The sequence below is a fragment of the Etheostoma cragini genome, chromosome 14, assembly GCF_013103735.1.
Source record: "Etheostoma cragini isolate CJK2018 chromosome 14, CSU_Ecrag_1.0, whole genome shotgun sequence".
Taxonomy (NCBI): Eukaryota; Metazoa; Chordata; class Actinopteri; order Perciformes; family Percidae; genus Etheostoma; species Etheostoma cragini.
In genome coordinates this window covers 6,709,803-6,731,742 of record NC_048420.1, presented here as the reverse complement: position 1 = coordinate 6,731,742, position 21,940 = coordinate 6,709,803, and the positions used below count along the sequence as shown (strand labels likewise).

General features: G+C 41.2%; 1 long non-coding RNA gene across 1 annotated transcript; it reads right to left on the bottom strand.

Annotated features, from left to right (window-relative positions):
* Positions 1-321: 321 nt before the first annotated feature.
* Positions 322-21,003, bottom strand: LOC117957205. Its single transcript, XR_004659447.1, has 4 exons — positions 20,692-21,003; positions 13,836-13,839; positions 13,392-13,396; positions 322-335 (listed from the first exon to the last, which is right to left on the bottom strand). It is a non-coding gene; the product is annotated as an uncharacterized LOC117957205 (long non-coding RNA).
* Between the last annotated feature and the right edge of the window lie 937 nt (positions 21,004-21,940).

Below are 21,940 nucleotides of genomic sequence, written 5' to 3'. Positions count from 1 at the left end.
AAACTGTCCCCTTAGCTGACGATCAACAATGGTTAGAATTGCGTAGCTACATCTCAAAGGCGGCAAGCCCGTGACTAAATCCAGGGCAAATTGTGACCAGGGACAATCATCCCCTGCCTGGTAGGTAGACAATCATCCCCTACCTGGTAGGGTATGATGAAGGCAAGTCAGGGGCCGATGAGACGCCTTGCCCCTGGCGCAGATGGTACTGGCCCCGACAAACTTCCGTACGTCCAAAGCCATGGACGGCCACCAGAAATGCCTTCAGAAGGAGCGAGAGAGTGCAAGCAACACCCGGAGGGCAGGAAAACGTAGGCGTGTCCCCACTGGAGCACCTGGGAGTGGACAGAATCAGGAACAAACATGCACCCCAGCGAGCAACCACTGGGGTCAGGCTTAGTACGTATCCCAATTCCCAACATCATAATTCCTCTCAGCAGGCGAATGTTTATTGGAGAATAATGCACAGCGGTGGAGCTTGTTATTTCCTGCTGAATGTATGTATGGGAAATAACCGCTCCAACCCCAACATCTGATAAGTCCATCTCCACAACGGACTGGTTGGAGGAGAAACAAGCCTTGAGCGGTCTTCCATTCACGCCCTTCCTTGATTCTGACCAGGTGGTAGGCCTTACATAGGTCCAGCTTGGTGAAAACAGTGGCTCCTACCAGAGACTTTAATGCAGAACTAAGCAGAGGTAGGGATACTTGTTCTTTACAGTTATGTTATTTAAGACACCATAATCAATTCAAGGCCTGAGAGTGTTATGTTTTTTAGACAAAGAAAAATCCAGCACCCACAGGAAACGAGGAGGAACGAATGATGCCAGACTTGAGTGACTTACCAATGTACTGCTCCATTGGCTCATGTTCAGGTGCAAATAAGTTGTACAACGTACTGGTGGGATGTGGAGCTCCGGGCAGTAGGTCGATGGGGCAGTAATAGGGTCGATGAGGTGGTAAAGATAAGGCTTTCTCTTTACTAAAGACCTCTGCCAGGTCATGGTAGATAGAAGGAACAGTAGATAAGTTGGCAGATTCTGGTTGTTGTGATTTCGGTTTGTTAATGCATGTAGTGAGGGCTGACTTGAGACAGGTGAAATGACCAAAAAGGCTCCAGCTGGTAACTTTAACAGCAGATCAGTCAATAGTGGGACTGTGGAGCTTATGATGGTTGCTAGCCAGCAACAGGGGCAGAGGGGAAATCTCATGGGAGACTCAAGCTAAAACCTTTCCTTTGAGTGTTCTGACCACTAGGAGTGTCTCAAGCGAGACTAGGCAAATCTGGTGATAGTTGACCAACTCTGAATCCACAATGTTAGCATCAGATCCTGAATCAACTAGAGCCTGGAGGGAAATCTCTTTACCAACAACACATAATACAGCTCTTATGTTAATGCATTGGCAGGGAAGATAAGAAACTATAGACTGACTCACCAGAACCCCGTCCTTTGCCGGTCAGTCTATGGATTTAAATGGTTTGGACAGGAGGGACAGGAAGCTAGTTGGTGATTCTTCTCCCCACAGTATAAGCATAGTCTCTCTTTAAACCACTGGTTCCTCTCAACAGGGGTGAGCCAATTACCTCTCAGCTGCATGGGTTCCTCCTTGGGTAACACGGAAGCAGAGTTAACACTGGTAGAAGGTTAACTGAATGTAACCCGAGAGTTTGGACTGGGTGTTGATGGGTTGGCTAAGGTGGGCAAACTCGCTGCTCTCACTCTATGTCTTTCTCTTAACCGGTTGTCAATACTGATGAATAGGATGATTAAGTCTGGTAAATTACTTGATTGCATCCCCTACCAGCTAAGCCACGCCCACAACTCACAGATAGCACAAGAGGGGGGGGAAATCATGAGGAGAAACAGACAAGGCCCACAAAACAAGGAGGAAAAACTGACTGCCATGATGACATCATGACAGCTAACTTGCAATTAATTGCACATTTTTATCTTTTGCAAATATCCCTTGATTTGTTTTTGTCCCATTATGTTTTTTCATTTTTACGCTCTTACCAACATGAAAAAGTGGATCAGCTTTGTGCAAATAAAGAGAATAGAGAATTGGCATCAGCTGTGTGCTTGGTCATCAACTGGTATTTTGGACTGGACGTGTTGCGATGATAGCTCAGTTCATAACGACAAAGCACACACATTACTTTGGACTTGTCCATGGAACCATTCGGCAACTTTAAAAAAGTGAACTTTCATTGGCATCCATTTCTGCGTCTCGCCCCTCGCCATCCACTCAAAACGTAACGTTACTACTCTTTGGCCGTCTCGCAAGCACAAACAAGTGTGTGCGGCGTGCCTGTTTGTTTTTTTCCAGTTTAGCTAGATCTGGTGTAGTGTTAAGTAGTACTTTAGTAGTTTTTCTAACTTAACCAGTTGTTGCAACAGCATGTGATAAAACGACAACGTTTGTTAGGTCAAAAAGAACGTTAATCTTGCGATAAAAAATTGACACCATTGAAACCGGTTTGCGTTAACACCGTTGAGTCACTGTGTTATTTTGCTGATGAAACGGAAGTGAAAGAAATGTTAGCTGGACATCTAGTCCACTGAGGAAAAGACAGAGACACAAAAAGAGAAATTAGTGCAAGACAAAGCCTTCTGGTTTCCATCAAGCTGGTAAACAGCGGAGTGCAATACCTCTTTTTAAATGACTCACTGATAGGAGCACAATGATAGGACAGCCACTTCGATGCAGGACACAGGAGAGGTGTCTAATGGAAGTGGGATTGCCTTTTCCACCAGCTGAGCCCTGTGGCTTGTCTTTTTTGTCACAAATTAGCAATTTACATGTGTACACTCCTTCTTGATGCTGACCACCTTTTTTGCATTTTAATATGTCTATTTGGGTCGAGGCAATGGGATCGGCGGGGGAAAACAAAAAAAGAACAAATTGAATCGTAAGTGGAGGGTAACCTTGAAAACAATCTGGTCACAATCACGGCAAGATTTTGAGGAGGGATTAGGAGCAAATGAGCAGGGCGCACCTCTCAGTACTGTGGCGCATAATTGGACAAAACAGTTTTGAGTCAACCAGACATTGTCACCTGGGAATGTGCTCCCGCATACGCAATGATCAAAAATGGCATATTATCAGTAAAAGGCCTAACATGCCTAACAAGCCATTTCTAGTCCATTTGGCAGGACATTGCTTCATAATTAGGGCCCTATTGACCCCTTTCCTTTCTTCTGGCAAATGAATCGCCTTTTTGAGGGGCTTAACATACTCAAAAACTCACCGGAATTGGCGATTACTTCAAGTCTTGTGAAAATGGACGTATTTTAAGGGATTCAGTAATAGGAGCATAAAAATGGCTCGCTAGCGCCCCCTAAAAAACTTACAAAATTGAGCCTCTGCAGTACATTTTATATAGACTAACATAACTTAGTAGACAACTGTAGCATGTCGAGACGTAAAAATAATGTCAATGGCGCCATACCCTAAACCCAATAGGAAGTTGGCCATTTTGAATTGAAGATCCACATTAGAGCGATTTTGGCCATTTCCTCGTTTGTACTTTAACAAATTCCTAGAGATTTCATGAGATCAACAACACAAAAACTTTCTGTCCAAGGGCATTGCCATTGAAACCCGAAGTGGGTGTAACTTGAGTGTACGTTGTCCAATTGGCTCGAAACTTTACCAACTCAAAGTCATAGCGCCCCCTAGTGGTAACAGGAAGTAGGCCCAAACGTTGACGCATCTGCCCGAAGTTTCATACAACTGACAAAGGTCCAGACCTGACGACAGCTAAAGGCCGAAATTGACTTTTGGTCATAGCGCCTCCTGCTGGCAACAGGAAAAGGTATATGCCTTTTATGTCAAACATCATCTGATTTCCATGAAACTTATAATGTATGGTCTACACGTGACACTGAGCTTGGCCATTGCCCACATACTCAGACCACGCTCCCTTACATAACATTTGAACCGTTTAAGGTAGAGTCTTGTGTAAGTTATCATTAAACTCAGCTGAGTTCCTTTTTAATTGGTGATAGTTTGACCTGCCACCTATGATTAAGCCACGCCCCTTTATTAACCAGTGACACATTTCTTGTACATTATTGTGTGAGGTATCATTAAACTAAATAGAGAGCGTTCTGTTTGCATTAGTCAAAGTCTGTTCCCCTTTCACAGCTAATGAACTGTATGATGTAGAGTCTTGTATAAGGTATCATTTAGTTCCCTTTTCATTGGTGACGATTTGAGTGCTGCACAAACGCACGGTCGTGAGGAGCAATGTCTGCCAGTAACCCCGACTGCGCAGAGGAGCAAGGGCCCATCCAATGCTGCTTGCAGATTTAATTAGATTTATTTTTTCCTGCTGTTTATAAAGGCTTCTGGAGCTGCTTTGAATATTGATAAGTCAAAGATGCCTGGATGCGTGCGGCAATGCTTGAAACCTCTTTAACAGACCGATATGCAGCATCATGCACATCTGCACTCCATCACACATACACGCAGACACAAACAAACAAGCTGAGCCACTTGTCACAATGAAATGTGCTTGTGTGTGTGCAAGAAGGACGAAGGAAAGGAGGTGCATTTATCAGACGTAACAATCCGCCTCTCTTGTGTTTTTCTACTCGGCCCCTCATCCCACTCTCATCTCACTCTCTCCTGCGCCTATACATCTTTAGCCATTTAATTAGCTGGACAGATAATAAATTCCATGTCTCATGTGCTGCTTTCTAGTTTAGTTATTTATCTACTAGGCCTTTTAGAGCAGTACAGAATCCAAGGGCCAGCCTCCATTATAAGGCATGTAGCATCTCCAGCCTTTTAAGTTTTGAGTCATTAGTTAATCCAGCTGACAGCGTGACAGCATGATGGCTGTTTTGTCAACTTAGGCAGCTATTGCATGCACAAAGAGATATAAGACATCTTGCGAATACATACCGTATATATTTACAGGGCAGGTTAGCTTTTGTGTGACAAATACAGGCAAATTATCATCTATAAGTCACTGAGTGTGTGCGTGTGTGTCTGTGTGTGTATGTTCCTCTGTGTGTCTGCAAAGGTAAGAGCTAGTGTAGCCAGGTCCTGCCATATCGTGTCACATCATTTAAGACTCAATGAGCTGTCAGCGATCTCATTGCCGGAGGACATATGCGTCAACTAATAGGATGTCTTCGAGGTCAGGGCGTTAGGTGTTTCCCTCTGTTCACTAGTCTGGACACAATGCACTGTCAGCAACTCCACCGCTGATGTTTAATATTACATCATATGCATTCATATCAGTGGCTTTGCTTAATCCCTCCCTAATTAAATCAGGCTAGATTTGCAGTGTTTGATAATGTAGACTTTGGTGACAGTAAAGTGTGAAGGCGTGTGCGTGCGCGTGCATGGGAGTAAGCATGTGTTAAAATCATTAGCGCTCATCTCTCACCATTAGTCAGATTGGCAAGAGCTGAAGTGTGGTAGACCTGTTGAAGATGTCCTAATTAAATGCTTACAGTGCATACAGGCATCATAATTGGCGACTCAGCTTTCACTGAGTACAAGAGGTTGGTGTTATCTGAAACATGAGGTACACCCGATGTGTATCTGATCTAATGTGGTACTTGGTATCTACAACTAGCGATTATAGCATGTTCAAGACACATATCTTCCATTTAACTTGGCCCTTTTCCTGCTTTTCCCTTCTATCCTTCAATACTGCAAGTGTTTTTCTTTGCATTTGCAAACGTATGCAAGGATGTGTATAGTATACACAAGCGTGAAAGCATAACTATGTATCCAATTGCATGCAGTGTAAGTTTTTATGCCTTTTTGTTCAAGAACAGCAATATCCCACAAGGGAGTAAGTGTTAGCAATGCCCACCCAGAGTCAGGTCAAACCTCTAAAATTATGAATTTCTGAGACTGAGAGATTTACATAGACCTACAATAGAGGCATGCACTTAACTTTACTAGCGGAACCTCTAATGTCGTAATTTTTTTTTGTATGTACTGCATAAACTTCAGTGCATATATATTCCACTTAGGAGTTCCAGATTCTGCTTCTTTAGAATTGGAAATAGGTCAGGGGACATACGTGTCTAGAATGGGACTTAAGGCAGCTTTTTATTTTGTTCCCAACATTGCATGTCTTGGAGGATTGCCCAGTTGGAGTTTTGGCAGTGTGAGTACTTTTTGTTTGTCTTTTTAAGTAGATGTGTTGCATGTTTTAACAGTTGTTATTTGCATGGTTTTGTGGATTTGCTTTGTTTTTGTTAATTGTTTGTTTGCTGGGAATTAGAATTATGAGAAGCAGAACACTGCAAAGGATTTGGTTCTTACCAAGTATAAAAAAAGTGTTGGATAATTTATCTTGTTTTAAGAGTGGGTATCTTATTTTAATTGTTCAATTTTACATAATAATCTTAATCAAGTTTGTCAAGTTATCTTGCTGCACAGATGGAGAGATAATTTCACTTCATTTGAGCACCTTTACCCTCAAATTTAGTGTTTTATCTTGTTTTTAGACACCCCTTTTTCGCAGTGAAGTGATTGCCTGGACCACACCCCCCACAGCTCATGATCGGCCACAGGATGTAATATGTGCTTGTCAAAGGCGGACACCAAACAGGTGCAGGGAAGGAAAGGTGAGGACAAGGAAAGAGAATCCCTGATGTGACCTGCCGGAGAAGAGTTGTCTTTTGAAGTTTTTTGAGTCATTTTTTATCGCTGTGCAGAAGTAACCGGTTTGACTTTAAATACATTTTTGGTAAAACCATCCTGTTTTGTTTAAACAGTGGCAACGCCTTGTTTTGCTGCTAACAAAGGACCTCACACAACCGTGTGACATATACTCACACTGGCGAGCGGCTGGAGTGCTTGATGGAGGGCCATTACATTCTCGTTAGTTCAGCTTCAGTGCTCTGGGTCTGGAACACAGCTGCCCTTGCTCCCTGAACACCAGCAGAATCCGACCCAAAACACCCCCCCTACTCCCAAATACATCCCTCTCTCCTTCCCTTGCCTCTGCCTCTGCCTCCACCCGAGTGTCTATTACTATATCTCCCACTCTCCGGACTCTCTTCGGGATCACCCAGAGCCCGGTGCCTTCGCAGCCCTCTTCTGAGAGACCGTAGACTGCAAATAGATGACTTAACAGCTAAGTCACATCACTCCGGTTTGATCTGCAAATTGGATTTAAATAGGACATCCTTGAACATCATCCTGCGTCTATTTTCTGTTAAATAAATCAAAGTTTATTCCTCTCATTTTCCGGATCATCTCCAAAGATTACTCTCACTATGAAAAACGTTTTACCTTATACTACTCCATAAAGGATAATAGTCCTATGACTTTCCAACAACTGAAACATACATAACCTTTACCTGAGTACCTGCTTTGTTTGCTTCCATGCAAACACTTGAGGCACCTACCCAACCTTTGGTTAACACTTTGGGAATCTGGCCTTTTACTTCCAATTTATAAAAACTGTGTTGTTACTCTGCAAATTATTTGGTTCTTACCAAGATTTTTTTTAAATTAAATAAATATATCTTGTTTTAAGAATGAATTTCGTATTTTTATAATCATTTTAAATCAAGTAAGCTTGTCAAGTGAAATTATTGCCACATGGACAAATAATTTCACTTGTTTTCCCACAGATTAAGTGTTTTTATCTTGTTTTAGACACACGTTTGTTGCTGTGAGATTAATGTCCCACTCCATAATCTGTCTCAATATCAAAAGCAGGTCGTATTTTTGGGCTTGAGTGCAGATAAGAGATGTCTTTTTGGAAGATGGACGATGGAACGCCTTCCGTAATGTATCTGTTATATGACTGGAGATCTCTGTTGAATGCCATTCCTCTTATCTCTCTCTCACTCCCGTGTTTCTTGTTATGTCTATACTTAACTATGAAGTCACAGTATTCCCACACATGCTTAATAGGGGGGTGTTGTTTGTGCTGTTAGAGCTGTTGACAGTTAAATCAGTGAAATGCAAGATGTTGTTGATGTATAGATAACTGCCAAGGTGTCTTGGGGGTGGGTAGGACAGTTTAGGTGGATAGATTATTTATTTCTTTCTTTCTTCTCAAGTAACTCTTATACTGTATATGTCAGTTCTTATACTGTGTGTGTCAATCAGTTGTATAAATATGGTGTATGCACCTGTGCTGTTATGTGGCCTTCAAAGCAAAGAGTTCAACAAGTTGCTATGTACAACATAAAAGCAATCCACATTTTGGAAATAGAAGTCATTGTAATTTGATCAGATTTTTTAGCACCATTTGTCTCGGAATGTACAACTGACTCCCAACCTCGGAAGGCTGACAAGAATCCTAGAATAGGATCAACAATAAAATATCTTTTCTATAGGCCCTGGTGGTTTTACCCTGTCATCTTGCTTTGGAAATGAATCAAACTATACACAACAGCAGTAAGACAACAAACACAGAGAAGTTCAAAAAGAAAAGTTTCCTGGCTGAGGTTTTGTGTGTGTGTGTGTGTGTGTGTGTGTGGGGCGGGGGGGGGGGGGGGGGGGGGGGGGGGGGGGGGGGGGGGGGGGGAGAGGGTCAACGTGGTGGTGCTGCATATTTTGTGAAGCAGACGGAAAAAAGATACACTGTCATATGCCGAATAAAGACCAGATTCAGTGAGACAGAAATAAAAGAGCATTATTCGTCCATGGGCAGCCTTCCATCAAAGTGCTCTCCTCTGCCAAGCACACACACACACACACACACACACACACACACACACACACACAAACACGTAGAAACACCCAGACGGCGCATAACACATACACCCCAGCAGACAACTAAATGCATTTCTTACTCCAGACTGCACTCTATTCTCATTCAAATTCTATAGCGAGCAGACACACAACAAGATTTGCTCCCTTTATCGCCTGAAATACATTTACCTCTGCAGCTAGTGGAGAAGGTTTATCTAAATGAAATCTATCCCTGCCACTGATCTCACTGACACGACATCGCTGCACATCTCACACAACTTACAACATACCAAATTCAAGAATGTGTTGTGTTTGTTTTGATTTGTGAAAATAACTACTTCATGCAATAATGTTGGAAAGCGGTAATGTTTAAATCCGTTAAATGGTCACACTCAAAGCCGGGGTGAGAAGTCAAAGAGAGAGGTGAGTGAAATAATGTTTTTAGACCGTTTTTAGACTTCCGTAAGTAATGGTTTAGAGCTTTATGGAGACTTTCTAGCTCTGTACTTACTTCCCCCCCCCCCCCCCCCCCCCCCCCCCCCCCCCCATGCACAGCTGGCTAATCGCTGCAAATATGTGATTCTCGGAAAATTACACATATTGTTGGACACAGAGGGGGGGGGGTTCTGAAGCTATTCAACCATATCTGATGGTATTATGGCACCTTAAGTTTCCTCTTGGGAAAATGTGCAAATAATCATAACAGAAAGTATAGTCATAATAGCAAAATCATCTGTCTATCTGTGTATGTATTGTATTTATTTAAAAAACTTTAATGTAAACTTTTATATGGAAAAGATGTTTTAATAACTGCTTTAACCCCTGTGTTGTCTTCCCGTCAACCATTGGTCACTTTTTTAACATAAGTATTAATTTTGTCACTTTTTTCAATGTTGTGGGTGCATTGAGTTTTGGGATATTTTTAATGTTTACATTTTCAGCGCATATTTTGACGGCCCATTTTTTGTGACAAATGTTTTTGTTTTTACTGAACGGGTCAAATTTGACAACATGAAGGTTATTAAAGGCCTTTTAGCCTGACTACTCAAAGAGAAGAATTTTCTTTTCCTACGTAGCCCAACAAAAAACATAATTTTTGTGAAACTTAAATTATATATAAAGGTAAAAATTATGACAAACATCAATTGGGATGTTAATACATAATGCAGAATACATAATGAGCCGGCTAAACACCACATCAACACAACAGATAAACATGAGCTGCTTTCATTGGTGGGAATATGACTTTGGCCGATAAAGCTGGAGCATCTCTAGTGTTTATAGTAAATGAAGCATGCCTACACTAGACACTTATATAAAAGAGTTAAATAAATATAAAAAGGAGTTTAGCCATAGGCTAAGTTTAGCCATTGGCTGAGTGTATGTCTGTGTGTGTGTGTGTGTGTGTGTGTGTGTGTGTGTGTGTGTTCCTCGGACTTCAGGGTTTAATCCAGGACATGGACGTCTAGCATTCTTAATGAACAGAACTGGCTCAGACAAAAACATTTAAATGATGATGAGCAGATGGCATCATTCACACCGGCTGCATAACAAAAGGCTGGCACCCTGGATCCGCTGCAAAAATAACAGGTGAAACTTCAGAAATCATCCTCTTAACTCGGGACATCACAGCAGTAATTAGATGTAAATTGCCTAGCCAGATCCATCGTTGATTAGCTTTCTTTGCGTACTGTTTCTGTTGTCTGTGGCCTGCTACTGCAAACACAGTTGCATCCCACTGTGTTGGGAGAAGTGTGCTAATACTTATATAAAAGTGTGTGACTCATAACATCAGTCATACACCCACCAAAACCTACAACAACAACTCTAAAGCGCTAACACTTTAATACATCTATACAAACATAATAAGAACTGCATGCACACTCCTGAGACGTGTCCTATTAGAGTCAAGTGTTTGGATAGAGGATAAAATAGCAAAGCTGCAAATAATAATAATGTTTGCAGAGGGTGACAGGTAAGTTATCTCTTTCTCCTGGCTGTGCTAATTAAATCAGGCACATAAGGGACAAAGAGGGGAAAACACCGTTGTAGCTCTGGGCTTAAACTGATGCTGCGCTTTGATGCGCACCAAGGTTAGCCTATCATGCAGCGTCTCCAATCATCAGGAGAGCAGCAGGTCAGCTTTGATTCCATCTAAGGGCTTTCAATTAGAACCACAATGTACAGCACTCCCATTTTAAGTGATTGAGAATATATGGCCTTCACTATACTGTTTTTTATTATTGTATAATTTGCTTTATGTTCATGCCATCAATTATTTTGGGAGATGAGTTCTTCTTTCTGAAAAGTCAGAGTTCTTGTCAAGGAGTTATGTAACCAAGGTTGCATCATATGTTTATGTCAGCGCGTGCCTCGTTAATGTATATTAGCTGTTTTTTTCTGTGGTTTGGCAATGTTTATGATAGTTCCTATTGAATAGCTCCAACAAAGTACACCTCCAAAGTGGATCAAATATGCGAAATAACTCCTCCCATGTAGGCTAATATGTGAAAAAATCCACTCTAAAGCCTAGTTCAGACCAAAGATATGCAACGGGACAAGTTCAGATTCACAACTGATTGTAATGTGCCAATGTGGAACGATCTGAAACCTGCCAGATTACTTCAATGCAACGAAACAAGATGGGGTATCATTTCCATAGCAACAACTCTCTATACTTCTGTTCTAACTTCAACATTTTCAGGCTTTTTTTGTGCATGGAAATAATTAGTAGCTTCTTCAATTATAAATAGTGATATACTTGCCACAGTTGCATTTCTAGTAGTTTTGAAATGGCAAAAATAACTTTATTTTTCGGATTCACTGCTTTGTTCACAGTTTTCCAACGTTCCAGCCAATAACGATAAGAAGGATTCGGGGATAGGCGTTGGGGGGGTTAGAGCGCAGAAGGGAGGGGGACGGGACGGGATGAGGAGGATGGAGGGGCGAGCTAGCCTTGTTTTGTCTGAAAATCCTTTGAACGTCAACAAGAAGTGATGTCACCCAACATCTCTTAGAGCACCTTAGAGAGGTTTTTAAAATTAGCTAAATCTAGCAAAAGAATAGTCAAGTTGGCAACACTTCATATTAATGTGTAAATGTGTTTATGAGATATCTCACAACAAAATAGCGAGTGTGAGAAATTATGTAATTGTAGTGACTCTTATAGGGGCTGTACTCCGAATACTGAAAAAATAGCAGGCTGGGATTTCCTTCCCACGATTCAGACTGTTCACCAACATGTGAAATACCAACCTTTTTCACCCTCAAAAAGACTACTTGGATTTCCTTTAATCACAAGCGTTTGAGGTACCTTAAATTCATGAAGAAAACAAAGTTATTGTCTCATGCCTTCACGGTGTACGGTGAATAAAAAAAAAACTGAGAAAAGTCTTGATGCATTCCAACCACCAAGGAAAATTACTTGTAACTGTTACTGACTTGGCAATAAATCCTTTTCCAATTCTGTGTGTGTGTGTGTGTGTGTGTGTGTGAGTGGCTGTGACAATATACACTTACTGTCTGTGCAGCTGTGCGCACAATGTGCAGCGCATGGCCAGTCTGAAGCTGAAAATCAGCCGAGTCAAGTCACCGGGAAATGGATTGGAGCCCCTCTAATAGATCATCATTTTAGTATCATTTTACCATAAAGCCTTGCTAAGAGATTAAGCCGATGTTTTATTGTTTACTCTTTATACATATTGTACATATTGTGAAGAGAAATCAACTTTAACTTTAACCTGAGAATCCAATTTGAAGGTTTCCCAAAACATAACACAAACGAACCCTTGTGTCTCCTCATCGACGCCAAACTTGTCGTCATTCTGGGTCAAAATTGACTTTTTGGATGTTGAGTGAATTACAGACTGGTTTGTCAAAGTTTAGTCAGGGTACCAGGGCTGCCAACTGTCACGCATTGGCCGTGAGACACACGCATTTGACCGGTTTCACACGCTCACACGCCACACCCCCGATTTCTCACGCTGAAGTGTCACCCCGGTCGGTCGAATTGTCTAAAAGATGAGTTTAGCTATAGATCTAGCTGTTGAGCCACTCGCGATCAACTAGTTTTGCTTTCAGAGACTGTGAGGGGGTTCAAGAGCGCTCCCCGGCTTCAGGTATGTGCTCTGAGTATCACAGACCCGTCCGTCGCTTCGTGTCCTCTCTCTGTAACAACAGGTGAGCAGCACGGCTGGTAGTGTAGCATCTTCAGTTAATTTTAGTGGACTCGCTCTGCTGGGGGCAGGGACGCGTTGCATCCGTGCGTAGACCTCTGATAATGATCTGCACACAGCCCCCTCTAAACTTTGTCAGAGACCAGAGACCCAAATGGGCCTCTGTGTCTGTCAGACGGTCTGCATGAGATCCACCATATCAGCGGAGCAATAACATGCACAGCAGACTATATTACAACTCTCCAGATCTCGGACAACAGAGATGGGAGGAGTTATATTTTGAATGTGCATAAAGTTGTAAACATGACAAATCTGGTGAAACACATCTGAGCTATACTAGGCCTATACATACTATACTATATATACAATACTGCAACGTTGGGCCACTATTGTGCTTCTCTAACCTCTGTGCATCTCTAAATGTAACTGAAAATAATTCATTCAATGATTCATAAAATGAACATTAGTCTTTATTTTCCCAAAAAAGTAAATACAGTAAGTGGGGCACAAAGGATGAGGGCCAAACATCACTGAGCCTTGGCACAAAGGTTAAAGGATTAGAATTTATGTAACTCAGTGGTTCTCATTCTTTAGAATTTCAGTGGTCTTAGTTTATCCCTCAACATTAATTTAACTTTGGGTCACTGGTCCCCACACCAGGGACCCCTGGACCTGTTCACCACAGACCCAAATCTTCTCAGCTGTTGCTGACATATGCTACTGTCTCTTCATGTGGTTAATTATGTTTAGCACATTGTCTGGGTCAGTTCTTATATCATATAAAGTTAATAATGTAAATGCTAAATGCCCTAACACCTGTTGATACTACAACAATGCAAAGGCTCTTAACCCTACAGTTTTGCACATATCATGTTAAACTTGGATTCTACATTTTTTTGCAAAAAAACTCTCCAGAAAGTGCCATTTAATGGTTTATTTTTCAAAAATTTTCCCTGGGGGAGCATACCCCCAGACCCCCCTAGGGAGAGCCCCGTCCCCCACAAATATAACAAATCCCAATTTAAACCCTGAAGGATAAAGACCCAAAGAAATTGCTTTGTACACGGCAAAATATGGTTCGGCCCCCCAAAATCTCACTCCAAGGATTTGGGAAAAGTTGGCAGCTCTGGGGTACTGCTTTGAAACTATTTACAATTCTTTTTACAAATGCCAACAAAATTGAATAACACAGCCAAAAATTCAATTTTACCTGCAAATGGTGTTGTATGGGTTCTGTCATGGGCTATTTTCCATTCAGCCTAAACGCTAGCAAGAAACTCCAGGACAGGTTGTTTCATTTCCATGAAGTTTACTGGGAAGTTAGTGAAACTGCAATACAATACAATAAGAAGTCTGTATTATAAATCAAACCCAAATGCACAGTATCAGTGTAAATGGCACCGCTTAGCTTACATAGCACTGTAGCCCATATGATAAACACAATCAAGCTAGTAAAACAACCAGCAGCATGAAACATGAGCTACCTTGGCCTAGCTTAGCTAATTAGCTTCTTAGCTGCCTCAATATGGTTACAAAACCAACAATGAGCAATGACTTAATGTTACACGATGAGAAATACTCACAGACGTTGACTTAGCAAAAAGGGAGAAGGAAAGGCGATCCTCTCAGAAACAAACAACTGGTAGAGCTCACACATTCCTACAGCTGATTACAGCATGGCCATTTTACTTCCTGTTTCCCAACATGCACTGGTACTATATTACTATGGTTACAAAGATACACTAACCATTCTAAACTGCTGAGACAAAGTAGAAGACACATTTTTAAGCGGCGTGACAGGTTCCATACAATGTCTATGCATCCATGTTATTTTGGGCAATTTGGTTGAAAGAAACCCATATTTCTGATATAAAAAAACATTGAAAATGCGTCAAATTTGACCAGGAAAACACAAGGGTTAAATTAAATTGAATTTAGTTTTTTATACTTTCATGTATTTTAGTTAACTCTGGCACTAAATAAGTTTAACAGAAAATGATGTCAGTCAGTCTGCGTTTTGGAGAACTCTTTGAAAACGGTGCCAAAGTAGCAGCAGTTCATTAGCAATAACATTTCAACAAGTTTCAATTTAAAAAAAAAACTTTGTTTATCTTCTCATTATAGTTTCTCTTTAATTGTGCGTTATGCGAGGATCGACAATTAATCGTGCTGCACTTGGCTCCTAGCCTGTTCTGTTCACACTTGAGACTAAACATGCACACGCAGGCATACAGTCCATGGAAACACACACACACACAATAGCTGCGTGTTTACGACTGCTAAGGAAGATTCCAATTACCCGAGCTTCAATGATCCACAGCAGCACCGCCTACTGTCAATGTGGTAATTAAATATTCATTTTAACAACCCGCACCACTGGGGCCTGGTGTTTGGCAGGACCTTGATTGCAGTTTTACAAGAGTATATATGTGTGTGTATACATGTAGGAGTATGAGCATGCCTGTGTGTCACAAGTGACCTTCAGAAACATGTGCTGCCATCTTTTTACGGTTTTCTTCCTCATCTCTCTTTTTATCCTCTTTTTTCTGTTCCCCTGTCCTAAGGCCCGGCAATTAGTGACTGTGCTCTCCGACGCAGTAGGAAGACCACTCTGCACGAGAGGAGCCTGAGTGATCAAGCCACAGGACAATCCCTGAGATTTCATTAAACCTCCATTTAAGGTTTCATCTGCCCCAGGGAGCCAGGGGAATGGGGGGGGGGGGGGGGGGGGGGGGGGGGGGGATTTGTGCCAGTGGCTGAGAGGAAGGTGGAGAGAAGCGGAGGAAGACAGCAGTTGTTAGGATCTATGATTTCCCATGTCGAATAGAGGGGAGGGTAGATGTTGCCTTGGCGACCACAGGTGTGCAGGCAGTGTGTGCAGATGTACGCAGAAACACATCAATTGCTCTCTGTTAGTTTCTCATCGCTTTTTTAACAATTGTCCTCCTCTCTTTTCTCTTTCTCTCTCTGAAACATCGAGGCAGATATTGTCTTTAACAGCAGGCATTTTTTAGCTTGTTGACTCTGTGTATGGCTGCAGATGATCAAGCAAACCCTGGGATGGATACAAATCTGAGTGGAGCAAAAACATCCATTAAATTCAGGGCCGTAACTTTGGTGACATGCTGTGCAATGGGAATGAGGACGTTTGCATCAAAGGAAGAGGTTATCATTTCGTTAAGAGGTATTGAAGCTGCCATTTCTTTTTCTTTCTCTAGATTCTTTAACTTGCTTCTTTCCTCTGAGCTGAATACGGCTGTTTGAAGTAATAAATTATCAATGCAGTTTTTTCTTTTTCTAAATACCTTTCACGCATCACTGCAAGTTGAGCTTTTACACACACATACACTGGCACAAAGTCACACATGCACACACACACACACACACACACACACACACACACACACACACACACACACACACACACACACTGAGTAATTAAAAAAGCCTGTCTCTGAGGTGGTTTAACTCTGTTCTTTTTGAAGTAAAACACATTATCATCATCATAGCTTGCTCTTGGACTCAGACACAGTGCTTAATCCAAAGGATTTGAAGAGTTTATCCTAAAGATTATCTTGTGAAAAATAAGCTTTTTTAAACAACACACATCCAATGCATTTGGATTTTGCAAGCTCTTTTTCTGTTATGCTAATTTAATGGATGCACGGATACGATGCATCCATTCTCATAAAATGATGCATTTCCTATTCCCGCTGGCTAGCTTACCAGCAGCTAGCCAGCGCTTGATGTGCCAATGGCTCATAAGCCTGTGGCAGTAGCATTTTATTTTTAGAAAAAGCTAAAACCGCAGAATGATCTTAAAAAAACGAATATTAATATATATGCTCCCAAATACTATGCTAATATCTTTGATGACGATTGTATTGGATGTGTTAAAAAAATTATCTTATTCTTCTTTGGAATTTCTAAGCTGTTACACATTGGCCTATTAGCTTCTGTAGTCAAATTTGTCTGTTGTGTCACCAAATCCATTAACATACAAGTCTAAAGCATGGTTTTAAATACCTATTGGATCTTATATTGCGTTATGTATTTCAGTACTGTGTGCTTCGGTTCCTTCATAGTACAGTGAGCTGCAATCTAAGTGTGATGAACCCATGATAAGGAGATAGGAGGTTGTGTAAATGAACATGAATAATGCATGCAACTCCTTTGGGTGGCTGGCAGCTGCCTTTGAGAGGCCTGTTTTAAAAATGGGCCTCCCAGCTTGATGCACACACAAACTTTCCCATGCTGTGTTATGTGGGGTGAATACAGCGTGGTGATATGTTCCACCGGAGTCTTGCGGAGTCCTATATCTTCAGAGGCAAGAGGATATGGCACCGTACATTTGAAGCACAGTGAATAGATATGCTCTTCAGTACCAGATCATCAACTGTGCAGCATGGAGTCTATGATGTATTTGTCCATGCATTGCATTGCATTGCATGCTGTGGAGAAGTAAAGACATTGTTATCTGTGGCTATGATATCTCTCTGTATGATTGCTGAATGTCCGTACAAATTTGTGAACCTGGCAAGCTAATACAGATTAGCTACAGCTAATACAAAAATACAGATATTTTGAGGAGCTTTAGGTCCAAAATATGTAAGGAAATTAAATACTGGATTTAAAAAAATAGTTCACCCCAAACCAGAAAATGCACTGACTGCACAACCAGTAGGTGTGAGATAGGTAGGAACAAACATATGTACTATGTGTGTTTGTGTAGCAGCACAGCCTCCAACTGATCTCAGAACTCACTAGGGACTGTGGTTCTTTGTGTTATTTCCCTCCAGCAGGGGTGGAAGAAGTCCTTATATATTTTACTTACTTTAAAGCAGCTATAGTTCAATATGTCACTTATATAAATATATTTTGGCTAAGGCTGTAACAATATGCAATATGTTACCGAAATCGCAACACTTAGATCCACAAACCTGTGTCACGGAGTAAGAAGGCAGAATCTCGACACACCCCTTCAACTCCTAGAGTTATCCTCTCCGTCCAGATCCCCTGCTACCATGTCTTTAAATTACTATTAGTATTAGTCCTTTTGGTGCCTTATACCTTTTTTGCCTGGTAAATTTAGCTTTAACTGTAAAGACGGCTAAAAGTAAAGAGGGGGGGCACTGGTAACACTAGCCGAGGTGTGACGTTACGAATGGCTGCTGTTCTGAATCAGCTACCGTCGTCTGTTTCTGACTCAGGTACCGGCGTCTGTTTCTGACTCAGGTACCTGCGTCTGTTTTCCGACGGTTCAGGAAATTGCCGTTAGCGTCCTTAGCATCAAGTTCAGTGCTGACTGGGCCAGCTGCTAGCTGGCTGGGGGCTGACTGTGGATGTGTCCCCGGGCCAGGGTTATAATGATAGTGGATGGTTGCTAGCTGGCTGGGGGCTAACTGTGGAATGGATGTGTTCCCGGGGCTGTTGTCAACTTCCATCCTGACTGAAGCCTCGCAGCGCCGGGAGACTAAGGCAAACTGGGGTGTGCTAGCTAGCAAAATTACCTTTTAGATTAGTTGTCTTTCTATACAGTTACTGATGCTGATGAATTTTTGGTAACCCCAGAGTTGTGAACCATGGCCAAAACAATTACACTAAAAAAGAATGAGCATGTTGAACAATGTTATAATCTTATGTTACCTGCCAAGAATTAGCTAATATTATTGACCTAGCGTTAGCATTAGCTACTTGCTTGTCAACCAGCACCTTTACAGTAGGCACCAAAGCACTTTTCCTCTTCGGTTTTTATCATGTGAAGTCCTTAAATCAGACTAAGTGCTCATTGTACGTGATTTTAATGTCCATGTGGACGTTGACAATGATAGCCTTAGTATTGCTTTCAACTCACTACTAGATTAAATTGGTTTCAGTCAGAGTGTGCATAAGGCCACTCACTGTTTTAAACCCACGATCGACCTTGTGCTGGCATATGGGATCGAAATTGAAGATTTAATTGTATTTCCTCAGAATCCTTTATAATCAGACCATTCGTTAATAACTTTCCAATTTCTACTACCTGACTATATGAAATTAAAGAAAAGCTTCTACACTAGATGCCTATCTGACAGGGCTATAGCTAAATTTAAGGAAGATATTCCAACAGCATTAACTTAATGATATTCCTTAACATAACAGAGGACTCTTATGTCCCTCCCAAATTGTTGATTTTGTAGATAGTTCTACGGCCTTGCTACGGACGACTTTAGACTCTGTTGCTCACCTCAAAAAGAAGATAACTAGCACCTTGGTATAACTCACAAACTCGCAAATTAAAACAAACCTTGCAAAAACTTGAAAGTAAAGGGTGCTCTACCAAATTAGAAGAATCTTGTGTAGATTGGCAAGCCAGTCATTATTTAGTCATCACTAATAGAAGAAAAAAAGAACAACCCAAGGTTTCAGCTCTGTAACAAGGCTGACAGAGAGTCACAGCTCCATTGAGCCATCTATTGCTATAGCTCTGATTAGTGAGGACTTTATGAGCTACTTTAATGATAAAATTATTACAATTAGAGATTCATCACCTCTTGCCCTTAACTTCGTCAACGGTTTACCTTTAAACGTAGTAGCACTAGAAAGAACAACAAGACTTGTAAGATACTTAGACTGCTTTTTTCCTATAGACCTGCAACAATTAATGTTAAAGGTCTCCTCAGCTAAGCCATCTACCGGTCTCTTAGACCCCATCCGAACAAGGCTGCTTAGAGAAGTGTTACCCGTAACACTTCATTACTAGATATCAACACTATGTCTTTATTAACAGGTTAGGTACCACAGTCATTCAAAGCAGCTGTGATAAAAACTCTTCTGAAAAAGTCACACTCAATCCTGGGGTCTCAGCCAATAATTTATTTCAGGACTTTCAGTCAGGATTTAGAATGCATAACAGGTGAAAATTACAACCTTCTAACGCTTCAGACTGCTTCAGACGTCTTCGTGACTAGATCTTACTGCTGCATTCGACACCATTGACCATTGATCCTGTTACAGAGACCGGAACATTTAGTTGGCATTAAAGGTAACACACTAAGCTGGTTTAAGTCCTATTTCTCTGATTGATCTCAGTTGTTCATGTTAAGATGACTCCTCCAGGCTCACTAAAGTAAGCCATGGCGTTCCACAAGGGTCAGTGAATGGACCAGTTATATTCTCCTTATATCTATTATTAAGAAACAATCAATTAACTTTCCCGGTTATGACATCACATTATACCTATCAATCAAGCCGGACGAAACCAGTCAGTTAGTTAAACTTTAAGCATGCATCAAAGATATATAATCATGGATGACCTTACATTTTCTCATGTTAAAACTCAAATGTTTTTGTGCTGGGCCCTCAACACTTCCAAACCCTATAATGTAAAAATATAGCTACTCTGGATGGTATTGCACTGGCCTCCAGCACTTCTATCAGAAGTCTAGGAGTTATTTTTGATCAGGATATATCCTTTAACACCCACTCAAAACAAACCTCAAGAACAGCATCTTTTCACTTTTGTAACATGGCCAAAATTAGGCACATTTTGTCTCAACACAATGCTGGAAAACTAGTCCATGCATTTTTTACCTTAGGCCGGACTACTCTAATTCCTTACTATTAGGTTGCTCAAATAAGTCCCTTAAAACTCTCCAGTTGATCCAGAATGCTGTAGCGCGTGTTCTGACAAGAACTAAGAAAAGAGATATATTTCTCCTGTATTAGCTTCTCAGCATTGGCTTCCTGTAAAATCTAGGATTGAATTTAAAATGCTTCTCCTGACCTACAAAGCTCTAAAGGGTCAAGCACCATCATATCTTCAAGAGCTCATAGTCCCTTATTGTGCTACAGAATGCAGAGTTACTTGTTGTTCCTAGAGTCTCTAAAAGTATAATGGGAGCCCGTTCAGCTGCCGGGCTCCTCTCCTTTGGAACCAGCTCCCGGTCTGTGTTCTGGAAGCAGACACCGTCACCACATTTAAGAGTAAAGTTAAAACTCTCCTCTTTAATCAAGCTATAGTTAGGGAGTGAGGAGTGGCAGCGTTTGCCTAGACCGGCGTGGGAGGGTCTACATCTACAGACACGGCACCCCTTCTCTTCGCTGCTTCTCTTCATAGTCGTCAGATCATCTACCGACCCTTATAGAACTGGCTCAGGTCTGCCCTGCACCAGCTTTAACCCTGCGTTGTCAGCAACTTTTAGTTTTTCTGGGTCAAAATATAAAATTATAGGCTCAAGACACTTTTGTTGCTGTTCCTTTTGTTTTAGTCATATATGTAAATTATATAGAGTATTTACTCTATCTGTAAATTGTCTTGAGATAACTATTGTTATGATTTGATACTAAACACACAGTTGAATTAAATTGAGAAACTACTAAACTCTGAGATATGAGCAAATGTTTTTGCTCAAGTTCAAACATATACTGACACAGGCGCATCTTGAGCTTAGTGTGTGCTTCTAGTCTCATGTCTTTCCATTGACTTTGTATACAATTGTCTACAGGTCATCTGACTTTATGTCTGAATACATCATTTGACAGTGCTCTCCACTGTAAAACACTGTGAAAAGGCTGCCTTCCCCCCTTTTCACTATCTGTTCCCAATTAATACTGTTTAGTGTCTGCTTAATTCTTAAATTCCCTGTAATGTTGTTGGTTATTGTTTTAATTTGTCTTTTAATTTGCATAGTAATGTTCAACAGGTTTCATGGGTTAATAGTGTTGGTTATGGTTCTGCCTGTGATGTGGGGAGTATTCCAGCTGCTCACCAACTAAATCAAGGAGAGTTGATACAGGAGGTCTTTAAGGGAGGGGCTGGTTAATCCTAAAGTGAACAACAATAGTTGAGGTAGTTCTGCAGTAAAATGACATGTTTATAATATTTGGAGTTTCTATTGTAGTGGGTACACCTATATGTACTGGATATGGGTGTGAATATAGTATTGAATCTGTCTAATTGTAATGATGTTGTGAGAAACTTAAGGGTTAGCGGTGCTTGCTCAGGTTAGCTCACTCATGTAGGTGGTATGGTCCAATTGAGGGGGGGGGATCTGAGTTATAAGGGCATCCGGAGAAGAAGAAAAATTTGTTGTTGTTTT